The following is a 17196-nucleotide window of genomic DNA, read 5'->3' as shown; positions in this document are numbered from 1 at the left end:
AACATACCTGGTTTAGTTTTACAGTTGTTACTATCTTTATCTTTTTTTTAAGAAAGTTTATTTTCTTTCTTTATTGAGAGAGAGAGAGAGAGAGAGAGAGATGAGCACCCTCCGCAGCATCTCTGTGCCGTGGTCTGTCCCCAACCAGGGTCATGGGCACCCAAGTGCCCAGTGTGCGCCAAGAGACCTTGGGCTGCAGACCTGGGAACTTCCCACATGGGTCTGGCCTCTGGGAATTCGGGTTACCTCTGTGTCCTTGGGGCTGGTTTGTCTTGGTCCATTGAAAGGCTGAGCATTCTGTTGCCCCTAACAGAGCCCCGATCCTGGGAGAGGGGTAAGTTCTGATGATTGGGCTCCCGCCCCAGGCCGACTCAGGCTGGATCAAGTCCAATTGGAGCACTAAGCTACAGGGAGTGCTGGGGTTCGAGAGGATGGACAACAAAAGATGAGTCCCATAGCTTCCATTTCCATGACAACTGCAGTGTCTTCTTAACGGGTCTTCTGACCTCCTTCCACTCTGCAGTCAACATGAACTCTCCTGAACCCAGCCCTGCCACCCCTCTGTGAAGCCTCCTGGGTCTTCTTGCTCCCTGAGGAGCATGGCCATCAGCTTACATCCCTCGTGCATGCTGGGAAGCGACCCACTGGGCCTCCCTGCCTCAAATCCTGCAGCTCCCACCTTCCTCTAAATGGTCCTCATCTGTCTTTGTACCTCAAACGTAGCATGTTCTCTGCTCTCAGGCTCAAGGCAGCTGTTGGTCCTGCTGGGATAATCTCCCTCCACCTCCCAGGACAAGCCTTACTCCCCTAAGCCGTAACAGTTCGTCTTGACAGGGAGGCTGTTACTGCTCCGTGGATCCACCCTTCACAGTTAGAGCTGAAGGCTCCCACTCACGTGAGCACGTAGTATATCATTAATAACAGTTCTATGCCTTGCCCGTAACAAGTGGTGATGAACATCTGCGTAGCTAAGGAGGGGATCGCACGAGTTCCCTTGGACCACTGGGGAGGAAAGCAGACATAGGAAAAATGTTGACCAGAGAATGTGGCTATGAAGTTCTAACAGAGCCTGTTTAAGAAGCATCTTGCTTACCTTTGCTTGAACTTTACACTGAGAGGAAACTCTTATGACTGTTTAAGAAAAGAGCAATATATATTTATAATTAAGATTAAAGCCTGATATAGGGGCCAGCAGGTGGCATGACGGTTAAGGCATTAGATCCCTCATGGCCAACGTCACAATTCTAGGCCTGGACCTGGCGTCTTGAAAGTCACAAAAGTGTGTGTGTGTGTGTGTGTGTGTCCAAAATCCTAAGAGGAGAGTAGAGAAGAAGGGATTGTAGTGTGGCCATCACCCTGGCTAGTGATTTCTCATTTTTCCTTTCTCTGTGTCTCTATCTGTCTCTCTATCATGAGTGCACATGCTCTTTGACAAAAACCCAAAAATCAAAACAAAACAAACCCCCCAAATCCCTGGTATATTGGGAGACAGTTATCTATTTAGATACTTAGTAGAGAATAATAATTCTAATTAAAACTATCCATGTCCCTGTATTTTACTACTGAGGTAATTCATAGACAACCTTCAAAGAATATACCTATTTTAAAAAGTCATGAGGCACTAATACCAAAAAGTATTTACTTTTTTTTTTGAGAGAGATTTTCACTATAGGGCACGTGCACTTGCCAGACAGACAGAGAGAGAGAGAGAGATAGAAAGCGAGAAATCACCTCCCAGGGGGGATGGCCATGCAACAATAACCTTCTCTTCCATTGTTCTTTTGGGATTTTGGGCACACAGGTACACAAGTCTGATGTGAGTTTCAAAATGCTAGGTCCAAGACTTGAACCATGGCCAGCCATGTGGGAGTCAGTGCCTTAAGCACTACGCCACCTGCTGGCCCCCAAATACCCACTTTTTGATAGATTACTAGCTCTATCAGATAATTGGCATATTGATAAGCTGATAATAGGAATAAAAGAGCTTAGACTGACAGTCTAGTCTGGATATGCCTGAACTCTGCTAGTTCAGGATTGAGTTAGGAACACCAAGATGCTAAATCAAATCAATTTAGTATTACTTAATGTCCTTTTCAGGCACATTCTTTTTTTTTTTTTTTCCTTTGGCAGATAAAGCTTATGGTAACTTTGAGTTTATTAAAACACTGTTATACATCTAAATGGCACAAAATATTTGGATGAAAAGCCATTTGATATTATGAGAACAAACAGCTGGATAAGTAATTTAGAACTTTGCAATTTTCATTTGGAGTTTGAGGTGCTTTGCTGATGACTGGAGAGGCACTTGGCTTCTCATCCAGAGGTCTGCTGAGACCTTGGGTGTTGATCCTGGTTCTGGGCTGGGGACCAGACATTCTGGACCAGCGCTCTCAAGAGCCCTGAGCAGCTTTGAAAGAGCGTTCATCTCATTAAGGGTGTAGATCCCAATGAGGCATTCATTTCCCCCCTTCCTTTCTCTCTCATCCACCCCAGCAACTATTAATGAACTCAAAATCAATCTGTCTGGTTGCTTGATGAGATTAGAGGACTTTCACTGTCTTGCAAGTGCTCGTAGGAAACCAGATGCAGCAATCAGTTTATTGTGAACTCTTTTTCTCTCTGCATCTCTGCTATTGATTAAGTAATGCCACCCTGGGGCTTGTTCCTGATAAAGCAGCTTCGTAGAAAGCAAATTGATGGGTCTCCACACAATCCCAGCTATTATTCTCCATCCAGGCACTAGAGCAGGGATAGCTTAACTTAAGCAAGGCACCATGTTGATGCTAAGCAGCTCTTCCTGAGAATCCTGACTTTAATCTGAGATAGTGTTTATCTTGAGAAGACATTTTCCAGACGTTAGGTAGAGCTGGGGGGCTCTACAGGGTATACAACTGGCTGTTTGGGAAGATTCAAATAATTCTATAGCCAAAATCTGATTCTGCTTTGAGAGTGTTCCACACTCCAATCCTTCACATTATATTCATTATTTTAATCCTAACATACAGAGGTTGGAGGGTAGTAATGTGTTCATAATGAATACTGGCAGGGAAAAAAAAAGAGAAACCAACCCAGAGAACAAAAGGTAAATGCTAGAAATTGGAACACTGAAGCCAAGAGACCAGAAAGTCTGCAGCCTAGAAAATGTTGAGTGTGGGACCAGGCAAAGGATTAGGTGGTTAGAAACCTGTGCTTAGTGGAGAGCATTGCCTGTTCCTTCTTCCTTCGTGGATTAGGCAAATGACAAGGGTTTAGAGGGATGAGACACTCATCTCATGTCACACAAATTGACACTTGAATTTGTACATGTATATTGTTTTCTTTCCTAAAAAGCTCCATTTAATATCTATCCCTAGAGGGTCTTCACTTTTTAAAAGACTAACAATACAACTGTGTTTTTAAGAAATAAATTGATTCTACCATGAATAAAGTTAGCAAGAGTAAAAGTAGAGAGGTAGGGTTTGGATTCTCTTTTCAGAATACTTGTCTCCACTCTGAGAGTGATAGCAATTTTCTCATTGTTATCACTACATAGGGATAGAACAAGGATTACATGAGAAATTTGAATTTATTGCTAGTCTTTAAAAACTGGAGACCCTCTAAGGATAGATAGATATTGAAGTTTTGAGCTCTCATGGGCAAAGAAAATTAAAGAGGTACTATATCAGTTAAGATTTATTCTAAGTTGCTATTACGAAGACATATGCCTAACATAGGGTTTCAACAAGAATAAAATCTCAGACCCTTTATCACAACAGCTTCTCAGTCAGTGCGAAGAAGGACAATGTGTGGGGGTCACACATTAGTTCCTTTGATGGCAAAACTAGAAAGTGATGGAACTTGGTCACAAGGCCACGTAACCAAGCAGGACTGGAAAATCAACTTGTAGGATCTGCTACAGGTAGAAGAAAACCAAAACAGCATGGAACTTGAATTAAGATATGAGTCTACTTCTTGGGCTGAAATAGCAATTGAAGCACAAAAGAGAAGGGGTAAAAGGGAACTTGAGGTAGGTAAAGAGAGGCATGTATAGCTATGTATATTGGAAGATAGGAATGGAACACAAAATAAATGTGTAGTCTACTTTCTAGTTATTTAAATTTGAGTCCAAATTAGCTCAAAGGTATTTAATACTAATCTGTTGGGATGCATGATAACAGCAATCTTATAAAACAATTCAGTTTAACTGGGCAGGATTTGAAAATCTGTAATTCCTTAGCTTTTTGTTTTGAAATGTCCTGTCTCTACTCCTGGCAGTATCTCTTTTTCTACTTTGTCTGATATTAGTACAGTCTCTCCTGCTTTCTGGTGGTTAATGCTCACATGGCATGATTTTTTTTTCTTTTTTTTTTTTGGAGGGGGGAGAGGTTTTTGCTATAGGGCGTGTGCGCTTGCCAGACAGACAGAGAGAGACAGAGAGATAGAAAGTGAGAAATCACCCTCCAGGGGGGATGCCACGCCGCAATCCGTTCTCCTCCATTCTCCTCTCGGGATCTTGGGCATGCATGCACACGTGCCCGGTGTGAGTTTAAGCCACCGGGTTCAGGATGCAAACCGCTGTCGACTACGTGGGAGTCCAGAGACATAGCCATTATGCTAACTGCTGGTCCTCACATGACATGATTTTTAAAAGATATGTGTCTTTATAGCTAGAGACAAAAAATTTGTACACATTTCATTGATTCTTGCATTTGTATGCAGTCTGATCTGACTGCAATTTATTGCATACATTTAGGCCATTTACATTTAATGTAATTATTATTTTGTTGGTTTAAAGTCTACCATCTTGCTATTTGATCTCTCTGTGTTTCATCTGTTCCTTATTCTTACTTCATTATTTTTTATGCCTTTTAGATTAAAGGTTTTCTATGATGGCTTTTATATCCACTATTGGTTTATTAGCTGTTAGCTGTATTTATTTTTTTCTTTTAGTAATTTATTCTAGTGACTATAACATGCACTTTACTTATCATAGACTGCCTTAAAATAATATTATTTTATCTTTTTTGTATAAAGTGCTTAAACTGAATATTTCTATTTCCTTACTCAGCATTTGTTTTATTATGATTACACATTTTACTATTATATATATTATAAAATCTCATTTTTTTTGTTTTAAAGATTCTTCTATCTTTCAAATAAGTTAAAAAGGAAAAAAGCATTAACCTTTCTAAGTGCTTTTTCATTTTTGTACACCCATGTTTCCATCTGTTATTATTTTCCTTCTGCCCAAAGCACTTCTTTCAGTATTCCTTGTAGAAATAATTTATCGGTGATAAATTCTTTTAGCTTGTGTTTTTCTGTAAAAGGTTTCATTTGTTTACATTTTAAAGGGCTATTTTCACAGAGTATTATTTTTCTTTTCAATACTATAGAGATGTTGTTCTATTGATTTAAGGCTTTCATAGTTTCCTACTCTCATTATTATCATAATCTGTACATAAAGTAATTTTTTCTCTCACAGTATTTAATATTTTGTTTTTATTGCTAGATTTAAGCAATTTGATTTTAATGTGTTTTAGTGAGGTTTTTCATATTGAGTTCATTGACCTTATTTCATTAGTGAATTTATAGGTTTTTTAATCACATTTAGAAAAATTTATGCAATTATATTCTTCAAATAAATAATGAATTAAAATAAAGTATTCCATAAAAATATTCAGAAAATATAAATTTATGTCTACTTTTTCCTACAAAACTATATTGAATATCTATCCCTAGAGAACCTCCATGTTTTTAAAGACCAGCAATAAAACAGTGCCCATTCTTTGGGACCAGCAATTGGCATAATGGCTATATTGCTGGACTCCCATGCAGTCGACCATGGTTTGAGTTCTGGACCCGGTGGCTTAAACTCACGCCAGGCGCATGTGCGTGCATGCCCAAGATTCCGAGAGGAGAATGGAGGAGAAGGGATTGCGGCGTGGCCATCCCCCCTGGGGGGTGATTTCTTGCTTTCTGTCTCTCTGTCTCTCTCTTTCTGGCAAGCGCACGTGCCCTCTAGCAAAAACCTCACAAACAAACAAACAAAACCAGTGCCCATTCTCCCATGCTTCTCTTTCTGCTACTCCTGTTACATATATGTTAGGCCATTTGATATTGTTTTCAAATCACTGTGGCCCTCCTTATTTTATTTTCCATCTTCGTGTGTGTGTGTGTGTGTGTGTGTGTAATCAGTCCTGTTACTATATCTTTCTGATCTTTTCTTCTGTGGAATCTAATTTCCTCTATGTGAGGAAATAAAGAGCAGTCCCTGGAGCTATAATAAAAGAATAAATATCTGCTCAACTCTTTATTTAATTACTCAAGGTTGGAAAGTAGACAGGACTGGCGGTGTCTGGATGTGGCTAGTGCTCACGGGCTTGATGGTGAAGGAGAGGGCACACATGTGAGGCACTTTAGAAGGTCTCTCTTTGGGCAGGCCATCGGGCTACTTTGGCAGGCTCTCTCTCAAAGGGGCCCCACACTGAGTGCATATTGGCCTTCCCTATAAGAAATGTTTCAGAAGTTTGACATGTGGACATTATATTGATAATCAATGCATCAACGGTTTTATAAAATGTTCAAGGCCAGAGGCATCAAGCAGAGGACCCAAGAAAGAAACAAGGTGTGCAACCTAGGACACACTTTCCACACTGTTTTGGAGAATTATTGAACAACTTGCATAATTTATAGTTTATGTCACACAGTCTTAAAAAAAGAAAAGACTGTTCCTTTTCTACATGACAGTACTTTGGGTTATTTAGAAATTGAGTAAACCTCTATATTAAAGACAGAGTATTTGAGAGTGGGTAAGGCTGTATTTGAAAGTAATCTTAAAAAAATAATATTTTGGGATGGCACACATAGACTCCTATGTTTTCTCCTGCAGAGTAGGAGACTCTCTGTACTTCAAAAGATATTGCTATTGAAGATTGCATTGGCAACCATTAGCCGAGGCCAGAGAAAAATCATTTCAATTAGTATAGATAAGGTCACAGCTAAAGGGAGACAGCCCTAATTCAGAGCAGGGATTGCAGGAATTCCACTGTGATGGATGATCACCACCATTTCCAGCAGATGGAGTCCAGGAAGAATCTGCAGAGTTCAAGTTCATCTGCTCAACTTTAAGAGTGCCTTTATCTGGCTGTGCTTTCTAAGAAAGCTGTTTTTTTTTGTTTTGTTTTGTTTTGTTTTATTTTGTTTGTTTTCTTTTTTTTTAATGCTCTTCTTTCTTATCCTGAAAAAATACATTTTTTTTTGAGTTCCTCTAAGTTCAAATTCTCGAGGAAAATAGCCTTGTGTTATTCTTTTCTGTGTCACTGTGGGTGCTGGACTTTTGGTCCAGGGAATAGAACTGGCACTAAAATTGTTTGCATTCATCCAAGAAATACACTGAATGAACCAGTGATCCTGAGAGGTAGTGGTGACACAGAAATGAACTAGACACACTTGGGTCGGAGAGAAAGGAAGATGTTATACAGGATTCACTCACCTGCTATAGTTGTGGCAGTGTCTGTGGGGTTGAGGGAAAGTCAAACAAGCTTAGAACTGATATTAGGGACTTAACTCGATCTGGGTATAGAAGGCTGAGGAATAAAAGATGAAAATGTAGGAGAAAAGGAGTGAGTGTGGGTTAGGGATGGAGATCCCATTGTGGAAAAGAGCTTGATAAGTCTGAGGGCGAGAAGAGGCCAGTATGAAGGGGCTGAAGTGAGCGAGAGGGAGAATGTATGGCAATGAGTTTCTGGCTAAGAGCTTGACCATTCTGGACCATCAACACCATTCTAAAGACTTCTAACTTATTCTAAGGTTATTGGGAAAATCCTGAATGCATTGAAAACGCAGTGGCATGATCAAATGAAGGAGGATGGATTGGAAAGAGGTATGGATAAATGCTGAAAGATGTTATTTAAGGTGGACATGGGGTAGGATCTCAGTAGTTTACAGATGGTCTCAGCCATTCTGCAATCATTTCCCAAGGTCCAACCACATTACAGACTTTTATAACATTTAGGGAGTGGAACCCTGCTTATTAGGTACGTGGACAAAGAAGAAAAGAGATAAATGACACAAATTACCTGCCCTCCTACCGGTCACTATGCCAAATCTCTGACGGGTTCTCCTGCAGGAGAGACATGACTTATGGTGCTCCCGGGGTGAATGATGGCCTGGGAGCTTGCGGAGGAACAAGCGTGATGTCAGGGTGTCATTGCTATTAGTTAAGCTACTGTTCTAACCTCAGCAGGTCTGGTCTGTGACCAGATCTTTTATAATTCTTCTCCTGCTTTTTCCCTTTACAACAAAACTAGGTTTTTACCATAGCTCCACTATGAATGATCTCAGAAGTAGAGAACTTGTCTCTCAGCACCAGGAAAGAAGGAATACAGGAATGCAAAGATCTAAACTTCCACTGGAAATTAAAATAAAAAGCAGAAACAAAAAGCAAACAAAAACTAAAATAAAATTGTGGAACATCCATTAGGGGCATATCAATAAACGATAAATTATTTTTGATGCAGGTTGTTTAGAGTCCAGGAGCCAAGAATATTGAATATCTGAACTTCACCATTCGTATGGCCTTGCATTGGGTCTGTGCTTTGTTTTTGCTTTATTTTGTTTTAGTGATGGAGAGAACAAAGAAGATCTGCAGAGGAAAATTCCCGCACAGAGGCTGAAGTGTGTTTCGTGTTTTTTCTTCCCATCATCCAGGGTTAGATAACCACAAAAGCACTCTTTCAGAGCACTTAGGGTAAAAGATATTTTAAAAATATCCTCTATGGAAGACCTTGTTTGTGATGGGAGCATTTGAGATTAAAATTATCCCTGCCATTCTGAAGCTAGTTTCCATTTCTCTTCCAGAAAGTTCTGCAGCAATGCTACTCAGGTGTGGCCCATGCACCTGAACCAGGCCAGGAAACGCGCATCACTGTGTGCGGTGAGGCACGCACACAGACTGAGAATGCACACCGAGACATTTGTATAGAAGCCGCGCAATCTTACATTTGTTCTTTTGTATCTAATGAAAAAGAATCTGGAATGGGACTTTGTCTTTTAGAAAAAATTTTTTCACTTTCCTGGCAATTCATTTCTGTTATATTTTACAGAAGTATTTGATTCACACACTAAAAGCAAAAAAATCAACCAAACAAACAAAACAACAACAAAAAACTTGATCCTCCATGCACTATTCTATTTTTTAAACATCTTATGAACATGTAATTATTTCAAATATAAAGTAAAAAATTTAAAAAATAGCTGATCCTTCACCGCAGATGGAGAAGCGCTTGCCTGGGAGGGCCAGCTTGCGAGAATACCAGCCTAAGGAAGAAGATTCGAGCTCACGGTCTGTACAGCTGAGCTCATCAGGACGTAATCGATTGCCACCTTTTAAAAATCCATCGCCCATTGCCCCAGTTGTGCTGTGTGAGAGAAGTCAACAAGCACACCTGAGGCCCGAAGCCTGCAGTGTAGAACAGTGAGCGTTTGGTCTGCTTGCTGGCGGCGTTTCCGGGCTGGACCCCTGTGTGCAGCAGTCGGGACTGGCTCAGCTGGGGACTGGCTGGTCTGGGATGGCCACAGAGGGGATGACCCGGCCCTAGTCTGTGTGTCTTTTTTCTTCAGCAGAAAAGCCTGGCCTCATTCTCATGACAGACACGGGGTTCCAAGACAGCATATGGGGAGATGCGTGGCCTGTCAGGACTGTGTCCAAACTGGGACGTGGTCATTATCTCAGCAAGGCCAGGATGGAGTCTAGGGTCACAGAGGTGGATGGCACTTGGAAGGGAAATGCACAGCCCAGGCGCAGGGCTGGGGCCATTTACCTACTGGCTACTGATGGCTAGTTGGGATTGTGCAGCCCCCAGAATATCAGGGTGTTCTCCGGCTTCAGCAGCCAGCACCTGACTCTGCTGCCCCATGGGCTGTGATGAAATACTGCCCCTCTCCTCCAAGTGACCAGAATAGACACCATTAATGGATTACTGCACTCTGCTGATGAACTTGGATGTGGCTTCAGAATCTTTCCAGATTGGATTTATGTTTTGAAATCTATCATTCACACTGCAATTATGGGTGGCTGGAGAACAGCTCAGGAGCCCCCAGCCCCTTCAGAGGGCAGTGGGCATGCACTGTGTGGTTAGGAGGAGTGACACTACCCTCTCAGACATGAAGCTCGGCCCCCACGGGTCACTGCGGTTCAATTACCAGGCCCACGCTCATCTGTCTGCTGACGGACGGCAGAGACAGGAAAGCGTATGCTCCTGTTTAGGGAAGTAGCATGAGGCTGCCTGTGGGTCCTCACTCCTGTGGGCCAGGGAAGAATGTGCTTTTGGAAGTCAGAGGTGGTCATGGTGATAGCTGGGTTACCATCACGGAATCCTCAGACCAGCGCAGAGGAGAGCAGATGTGTCAGGACACTCCCGTGGCTCTGAATTCGGGACAGATGAGCTTGTGTTCTGCATACTCTCCCATAGTCCCAGAGAGCAGATGAGGAAGGTGAAGGGAAGGAGGAGGGTTTTCAGGAGCGGGGGTGGCGACCTCCTCTGCGGCCCACAGGATGGGAGGGCAGGGTGAGCCCGCTCTGGGAGCTCTGGAGCCTGGCTGGGACCGTGCACAGGATCCTGACGAGGGAAACGCTCTCCCTGCCTTGGTCTTCGCTGAGGTTTGTCTCTACAGCAACGACAAAGCTTCCAAAGAACAACTGTGGAACCCTGGGGACTTAAGAGAGGCAGAAACTATTCACTGGCTTTTCCTCTACTATTTCTGTGCTAGACACTGTGCTGAGGACTTCACACAACCATATCAAACCCGTGAGCTCGGGCACCATTTTACAGAGCGCCGAAGGTGGGGAGTAATTTGCCCAAGGTTCCATGGGGAACAAGTTATAGGGTCAATGTTCAACTCAGATGTGTGATCGTAAAGCTATAAACCTAATTTTATATCGTGTATAGGTCTTTGCCATAGAACGTGTGCATTTGCTGAAGACAGACAGAAGGAAGGTGAGAAATCACCCTGCGGGGGGGATGACCACACCACAATCCCTTCTCTTCCACTCTCCTCTTGGACTTTAGGCAGGCACACATGCACACGTGTGCTGGGCATGATTTTCAAATTGATGACTCTGGGACTCAAACTCTGAAGTTGGCCATGTGGGATCTAGAGCCGTAACCACCATACCGCCTGCTGGCCCTGAGATCAATACGCTGTATCTATAAATTAATTAACTTTTTCCATACAAGAGGGAGACAGAGGCGCCAGTCCCCCACCAACCCCCCCCACACACACACACACAAGACCTTGGCATGTGATTCACCCCCAGGCTCGGCTGGCCAGGATCGCAGGCACATACATGTACACGTGCCCAGCACACTCAGCGAGTTTCTGCTGAGTACTCAGGACCTTTTCTATGTGGGTCTAGTTGTATTACCTCTGTGCCATGGCCTTGTTCATAAAACCTACATTCTTAACCACCTTTAACACTATAGTTCTGCAAGGATCCGAGAGCTTTGAGAAAGGTGGGCACTGGCCTGGTTTGTTCCAGAAATAAGCACAAACTTGAAAGCCAGAGAAGCAGCCCAGAGTTTGGATGTGTGAGAACTGAGGCAGAGGTGGCTGGGTTGTGGGCATGTCACAGAATCCGCTTGCACTGGAGGCCCTCGAGGACCCACTGGACCCCAGCGACCTCTGCAGTGTGCTTTGGGTGGTCAAGGCTCAGCCCACCAGAAGGCAGGTCAGGAAAGGTATTGGCATGCCCAGCAGAGTACTTCAGGGCTCGGCTGCATGAAAAACCTCTGCAGGGTGGATTTGGAGATGCGTCTCTCTGGGGCTTCAGAGAGGAAGAGAGCTGCTCTTCACAGAAGTCCAGAACAGGGAGCTCGTGTGTCCCAGGGTGGGGTGGGGAGCAAAGCCAACTGGGAGCCCTGGAACACAGGCAGGGAGGGCGTGGGTCTCGGTGCTGGCTAAAATCCGGCAGCCGTTTCTGAGAATAACTGAGTGGTGAAGCAAAGTGGGAGAAAGGAGTTTATTAACTGTGCTCGAGCACAGGGAGTGGCCGAGAGCTAGCATGCTCACAATCAGTCCCCAGAACAGAAATTTCCAGCATGTATAGTGTTCTCACTTACCCATTGTCATCTATAACAAATTTAGCCGGTTCTGTGTTACTCTTACCCTCAGAATTTCCCCCAAATTGTTCTGGGCATCTTTTCCTTTCACATGACGTTTATGACTTTTTTTTTTTTTTTAAATTAACGGTAACATTGAATCAGCTGACTCAGACTTGAGGCATGCATTGATAGATTAAGGGAAATTACAATGTATTTTTAAGCTCTACTGCTTAACAAAACAATATAAACATCTGTGACTGGTATGGTGAACTCTAATAGTATTACATTTTCCAAATTTAACTTGTTAAGTGGTGTCCCTTGAGTAAACATTCCCGTCTCCTAAGATACCTTGCCTGAGATCCTGGTCTCAGTCCTGGTTGCATTCTTGTGACTATTATCTAAAACAAGTGATTTTAAGGTTCCTCTTCTAAGCAAACAGGCTTATTTATGACCTTATTTATTACAATCGTTGCAGAATGCATTAGTTACAGAAACTATAAACACCAGTTAACCCTTAAAGTATATACACTATGGAATACTACTCAGCCATCAAAACAAAACAAAACAAATGAGACTCTGGCATGTGATAGAAAGTGGACAAAGATGGAAAATGTAATGCTAAATGAAGTAAGCCAGAATATGAAAGAGAGGCATTGTATGTCCCCACTTAATATATACGGAATATCTGCACTCTATGGTGGAAATGGAAAGGCTGGAAGAAATAAAAACGTGAAGAGCAACTGTGGATACTAGAGACAGTATGGGAGCGTGATGGCTGATGGACAGTGGGAGGGTAGGGAGGGAGTTGAGGGGGCAAGAAAAAAACAGCATATGATGTGAAGACGTACAATGGTTGGAACCAGCAGATGGCGTAATGGCTACATCACTGGACTCCCACATAGTCTACCACGGTTCAAGGTGGCTTAAAACTCACACATAGCTTGTGTGCGTGCATGCCCCAAATCCTGAGATGAGAATGGAGGAGAAGAAATTGTGGCGTGGCCATTCCCTCTGGTGGGTGATTTTCTACTTTCTGTCTCTCTCTGTCTCTCCAGTGAGTGCACATGCCCTATAGCAAAAATCTCTATTAAATAAAAAAGTACATTGGCTAAATGTAAATAAATCATTTTTTAAAAAGTATAGGAAGGAAGAATAAAGAAAAAATGCAAAGTTGAACAATTGTTTGTTTTTGCCAATTATGTGGGGGTAGGGTGTCAGCAACAAGGCAGAGCATGGTAGCACTGCAGAGACAAGCCAGCTGGGACCTCCTGCAAGATGTGGCCAGTCTTCCCCCAAGTCCCTAGATACAAGGCTAGGGGCAGGCCAACAGAAGGAAAAGCCCCCAAACAGGGTCAGCTTGAGAAAGTCAGGAAGATTCCCCAATCCCTGCCTACCATCGTGGAACTGAGGGCTGTCCTGTTCCCCTCTCTGCACAGGTGTGAATCTCTGTGGATTCACATGGAGCAATCAAAATGTCCAGATATTAGGAGCAGAAGGCTTGGGGTAGGGAGATGGCAAATCCAGATGGTTTTTATAGTTGATGAGGGGAGATCTCTTATCCCTGAGCGTATTGCCTGCCTCAGCCCAGTCTCAGCTCCGCCTTCACACAGACCCAGGACTCCAGACATGAGGTCTGGCGGGCTGTATTTAAATCTGGGTTCTTTGGTGCTGTAGCATTTGAAGGAGTATCTTGCCGCCACCTTTTAGTGGATGGATCCAGGAGAACATGAACTTGGCTGGAATTGCAGGAGATTGGAGTTAGACACGTCAGAGGACTTCCTGGCCCGAAGGGCCCTGACATGAGAGAATGAAGTTATTTCTGTCACTGTCATATTTGATCTTTCTCTCTGCCCTTTTCCCTCTCTCTCTGGAGAAGTTTTTTCCTCTTTCCTTCTGCATTCCACTCATTGATTTCAGCCCGAGCTGAGAGAGAGCTTCATTACTAGGAGCTTGTCCTGACCAGGAGGAATTGAAATGGAGAAGCCGTCTTCCTGCCTGCTCAGGGTGCAGGATGACAACCTTATGTGAAATTTATGTGTTCTCATTTTTGTTGAGGATGTCTCTATTTCTGTACATTTTATTTCACCCTTTAAACATTTATGTTCCTGTGTTATGATTAATTAAGTGTAGTAAAATGAAGTGTTTGCAAAGTTCAAAAAGAGCCCTCACATCTCGGGAGTCTTTGTACTCCACGTTCTTTGTGCTCTTGCCAGCCCTGATTTCCCTCTGCTCTTCTCTCCCGTTTGTCACCTTTCTGCCATCCCTGCTTTGTTCCTCTGAGCCAGTCCAGTCGCCATCCTGCTAAAGGATTTGTGGAGGCAGAATGCTTTCAGGATGACGGCGGTTCGCTGGGATGCCCTCTCCTCTCCTTCCCCCAGTTCCTCTCGCTGGACGCTCCCTCTCTAGGATTTCCCAGGAGAGGCAGAGACCACCACAGCCTGTCCTTGCATCACAGTCACAGGGAGCCCGCGGGAGTGGCTGCACCTTACTCTTAAGTCAGAACGACGACCTCAGAGACAGAAGAACCTTCTGGAATCAGCATCTGTACCATGCAGCAGACAGTCTTCACGAAGTAACTGGAAGTAGAAGCATTTAACCCTGCCCAGGTCAGTTGCTCCCACCTTGCCCTTTTCGATTCTAAACCAGAAGAGAGGTTTTCAGAGAGCTGTTTCGGAGATGCCGCCGTGGTTTAGGCAATTTACGAAGGGCTCCTAGGAAGGACTTGAAGGTGCTGAGCACACATCACTTGTCTAAGTTGGTGCAGAGAACATAGGCTCCCGTGGGGGACACGTTAAAGGGCAGACTTGGGCCTGTGTCCGCGACTCCTGGCTCAGTGTGCTGGGAAGGACCCAGGAAGCTGGTTTTCTTTTTTCTTTTTTTTAGAATTATTTACTATTATTATTTTTTTTAATTTGCTAGAGGGCATATGTGCTCACCAGAGAGAGGCACAGAGAGAAAAAGTGAGAAAGCACGTCCGAGACTCCAACCATGGTCAGCCACGTGGAGTTCAGCACCTTCAGCACCATGCTGCCTGCTGGCCTCAGGAAGCTGCTTTTCTTCTTTTTTTCTTTTTTTAAACCAGGAAATGCATTAATGTATTTACAAATTCAATAGTAATTGAAAAAGTAAAACTTTAAAACCTTTTTTAAAAATTTTTAAATTTTAAAATATTTTTTATTGATTTATTTTAAAAATTTTTTATATACATCCAGTCACACTGTTTAGCTTACAAAGTGAACATTTCAATTGTGAACATTTCTCCCCAGTCCAGTTGATCAAAATATCTTCAACCAATAACACCCCACCTCCCCATCCCGTCAATGCTCCGCCTCCGTATCCCTCCTCCAAATGTCCTTCCCTAGGCCCCACTCCTCCACACACACCACATCTGGCATTCACACCCATCTCTTGTGTTTGTATATCCTTTAGTCAATCAGTTTCAGTCACAGAGTGCAGACACTCGGTATATATTAAGTGGGGACATGCAACGTCTCTCCTTCAAAGCCTGGCTTGCTTCACTGAGCAGTAAATCTTCCATATTCTTCCACTTTCTATCAAAAGCCAAGGTTTTGTTGGTTTTTATGACTGAATAGTATTCCATAGAGTATATATGCCACAGTTTTTCAATCCATTCATCTGTACGGGGGCAATTGGGTTGTTTCCATGACTTAGCAATCATGAACAGTGCCGCAATAAACATCGATGTGCAAGCACTTTTCCAGTGAAGAATTCTTCTGTCCTTTGGGTAGATAGTGAGGAGTGGGATTGCTGGATCACATGGTAGTTCTATTTGTAGATTTTTGAGGAATCTCCAAATTGTTCTCCACAGTGGCTGGACCAATTTACATTCCCACCAGCAGTATAAAAGAGTTCCCCTTTCACCACACCCCTGCCAACAGTTATCATTTTTTGTTTTTTTAATCTTAGACATTCTGAGTGGGGTTAGGCGAACAAGCTCCTCAGGTGGCTCTGCAGTACTCGTCCTTGGGTGTATTCTGAGAAGCTCTGTTGACAGAATACAGGCCACCATTATTCCCGAGATGCAAGTGTGGACGTTAGGGTGCATCCCTTGCATGTAGTGGTCTGCACTGAGGCCTGAGGGGGCGGTTAGGAAGCAGGAGCTGGGTCCATGGAGCCTCCATCTGTCTTTGATTGCTCCTCTGAGCTCTGGAAGAGGTAATCTGTCCATGTCACAACATGCTCAGGGACCCACTTCTTGCTCACACTCCCAGACCTTCCATGCTTGGAGTGACTCCCCATACAGCCAAGTCAGGAACCTAGCTGGCGTGCATATCCGGGGAGCAGGGGAGTGGGGACGGTGGGAACAGCTGAACACGGGGCTGGGCCGGCAGCCCCAGGACGCCCTGCCATCTGCCGGAAACCTGGCTTCTGATGTTCTTTGAAAGTGGAAAAGATCATGACTCCCTCTTGCTTTGGACTGGAAACGGAGCGTGTCTGCCTCCTCTACAGCTTCCCAGAGCTGCGTCCCCAAGCCCCGTGTGGACCCTGTGCCCCACCTCCGCTCCCACTGGGAGAATTGGCACCTGCTGCTTGGGAACTCCCAGCGTGGCTCTGATCGCATGGTATCCACATTGCATCTTTCCCACTTGGTTACCGTCTGGCCATCAGAGATGAGTGGGATGCCCTGGATGTGGGCCTCAGGGCCAGGTACTTTCCTTCTCGGCATTTCACCTGCACACTTTGAACACCGAGCCTAGAGCAGTGCTGGTGAGAGGCTCTGAAAGACCCACTGGCTCCTGGGAGGCAGGAGGCTGCAGACACGCTGACCCTCCTGCGCTCTGGTTCTCTGTGGAGGCAGTCTCCAGGAGGGCCGTGGAGACTGGGGGCTGTGTGTGTGTGTGTGTGCACATGTTTAGAGATTGGAATGCAGGTATTGGGGTGACCTTCCATTTAAAGGAGAGTGATTTCTTCAAATTAGCTTTAAAATTATGTGAAAGGAATATGTTAAAGGTCCTTTCAGGCAATAATGCACTCTGGAACTTTATATATTTTAAACTGGTTGCCATTGGTATGCCGTTTGGTATAAGGTACTCTGTCTTGCTGTGTGTGTGTGTGTGTGTGTGTGTGTGTGTGTGTGTGTGTGTGTGTGTGTTAG

Source organism: Tupaia chinensis, unplaced genomic scaffold (assembly GCF_000334495.1).
Source record: "Tupaia chinensis unplaced genomic scaffold, TupChi_1.0 Scaffold000292_1, whole genome shotgun sequence".
Lineage (NCBI taxonomy): Eukaryota > Metazoa > Chordata > Mammalia > Scandentia > Tupaiidae > Tupaia > Tupaia belangeri.
The sequence above is the reverse complement of the archived record's forward strand: the minus strand, read 5'-3'. Positions refer to the sequence as shown.